This window comes from Gavialis gangeticus, unplaced genomic scaffold (assembly GCF_001723915.1).
Source record: "Gavialis gangeticus isolate Ggan-Ray unplaced genomic scaffold, GavGan_comp1, whole genome shotgun sequence".
NCBI classification, from domain to species: domain Eukaryota; kingdom Metazoa; phylum Chordata; order Crocodylia; family Gavialidae; genus Gavialis; species Gavialis gangeticus.
Window position 1 is genome coordinate 9,711,661 of NW_017729005.1, and position 2,413 is coordinate 9,714,073.

A 2,413-nucleotide genomic window follows, 5' to 3' on the forward strand; every position below is an offset into this window, starting at 1 on the left:
AAAGTGGGGCTGCAAGGTAACATCCAATGGCCATCACAAGCTCCTCCATGTGAGCATCACAGTATGGGACATGGTAGTATGTGGTCAGCCTAAGGAAGGAGGTAGCAAAGGACAGATGTTCTACATGGCACATTTCTTCAAAAAAAACCCAAACCCTTCCCTTTTTAACCCTCAAAATGTCACTTGAATCCCCCCAACACACTCTCGTTTCCTACCCAGGCTTTCCAGTTCTTCAGCATGTGCATACTCTTAACTCTATTATCACAAGTAATCCCACTGAAATCAGTGCATCTATTCAAAGCAGAAAAGTTTAGCAGTGTATACGTGTTGGAGGAATCAAAGCCCTAATGAGCCCCATTGGAACTATACACAGTTCTGGCAAGACCGCCAGAAACAGAAAACACTAATCAAAATACAGCAAGGAAGCTGGTGATACTGCTTATGTCAGTGAGAAACTAATGGTTAATTAGACTTTATGGCTGAGATCTATGTAATATTTTTACCAAAAGATCTTAGTCTACATTTCATTTTCTAAGCCCGTCCCTTGTCTTGTCACCCCAAAAATTGGAATGATAGGACTTTACTGATCCTTTTGGTGCCAAGTTTGGGTTCTAGTAACTTTTCCTTTCCTATGAACTTCCTTGTGGCCTATTCACATGGCTCTAATTCAACCATGCATGACAGTAACAGCAGTAAAACTCAGGTGACAAGCATTGATTAACTGATTCTCAGCATAGCCACAGATGTAGGCAAAGGTTATTTCCACTTTTCTGATGAGTATACAATGACACAGAAAATTCAGCGACTTGGCCATGGTTATACAGCAACCCAGACTGCTGATTCCCAGGCGGCTTTAACAACTGTGTTGCCCTCTTCATCTGACTCTTAGCATTTTAACCTCAATCCTTTTTTTTTAAAGAATGCTGGTGAACGATGGAGATAATTATACTTTTCTTTAAAACTACAAAGTATTACTCTCTGTGGAAACGCATGCGCTGTGCCCACATGCGATCCATGTGAAATGCTGACTCAGGATCTGTAGCTGTTGTGGCAATTACCTGCTAACACAGCACCCATTGTTTGTAGCTCTGTATTGTATTATGCGCCTCTGGAATACTTTACCTGCAATAATCCGTAAGGCTCTTTCTACCTTCAAACCTTTTCTCCAGGATGCTGCAAAATCTAGAAGGAAATCTGTCTCCCAATGACAATAGGCCTTGTGATGGTTTGGCATATCAAATATTTGATAAACCTTGTTGAAAATGGCATGCTCTTGCATTTAATACTTTGTACATGCTTTCTTATTTCCCAGACCTTGCAGCTGCCTTAGTCTTGATCTCACTCCTGCAACTAGGCCATCAGTGAAGCTCTTTAGGGCCCATATACATGGGTTCTTCTAGCAAGGCCAGCCCGTTCTATCCTGCTGAACCTGCGGCCGCAGAGAGTCCTGCAGGCAAGGGGTCGTGCCCCACTCGCCCCCTGCCACCTGTGCCATGTTTAAAGGGCTCTATGCAGGCAGGGAGCCCCTTCCCAGTGGAGTGGGAGAGGAGTTCCTGGCTCTGCTCCCTCCCAGCCCTGGCGAGGAAACCCAGGTGTCCCCAGCACCTGCTGCCCTCACCCCACGACCCCCACTGCACAGCCGATGTGCATGCAGTCTGGTCCTGATTATTTTATTTCACTGAGTTGACACCACAATTAACCACAAATTTGATTTTTGGGCGCCCCCAAAAATCGTGGCCCAGCCCTGCTCATAGCAGGCTCAAGGTCTTCCATGTTGAGCAGAGGAACCTGCCTAGGTCTCTACAGAGCATGGGTGGGGCTTGAGGGGACATGCTGCAGCTTTGTATAACTCGGTTATGTAAGCGCCCGATAAGGGTGAGGGGCCACCTTTGCCCCACTTGGTCAGTCATAATCCGGGAGCTGTGAAGCCAGAATCTCTGCCTGCCCTTGCTGCCCGGATGATAAGATATCCGGAGATGGGACCTGGAGATGAAATTCCACCCCCGTCCCTGCTAGTGATGGATGGCAAACCTCTTCCCCTCTGCTCTGCTCCCGCTGTGTGCTGTGCTCTCTCCCCACACGGGGCCCCGGCGCAAAGGGCGAGCTGGGGGAGCTACCCCAGCCTCAGCGGCCTCAGGTCTCCCGCTGCGCCTCCGCCAATCAGGCGCCGCCCGGGCTGGGTTGGGCTCGGTGACAACCAATGGGAAGGCGCGGGGGGGCGGGGGAGAGTTCGAAAGTGCCCACCTGAGCCGGGACAGCCCGCGGGCCGGTTTTTCCTCACGGCTCGGCACGCACCTGCCTCCCGCGCCTGGGGCCGGCTCTGCCGCAGCGCTGCCGCCCGGGACCCCTCCGCCTCGGCAGCAGGTGAGCGCCCGGCCCGGTCCCTGACTGCGGGGAGGTAGCAGGTGCATGT

General features: G+C 50.7%; 1 protein-coding gene across 1 annotated transcript in view; it reads left to right on the forward strand.

The window, feature by feature from the left end:
- Window positions 1-2,249: 2,249 nt before the first annotated feature.
- PRR15 (proline rich 15) overlaps window positions 2,250-2,413 on the forward strand; it is a 1,482-nt gene continuing 1,318 nt past the window's right edge. Inside the window, exon 1 of the mRNA XM_019508645.1 lies at window positions 2,250-2,364. The gene's annotated coding sequence lies outside the window, so the exon portion shown is untranslated. The remainder of the gene's footprint in view (window positions 2,365-2,413) is intronic.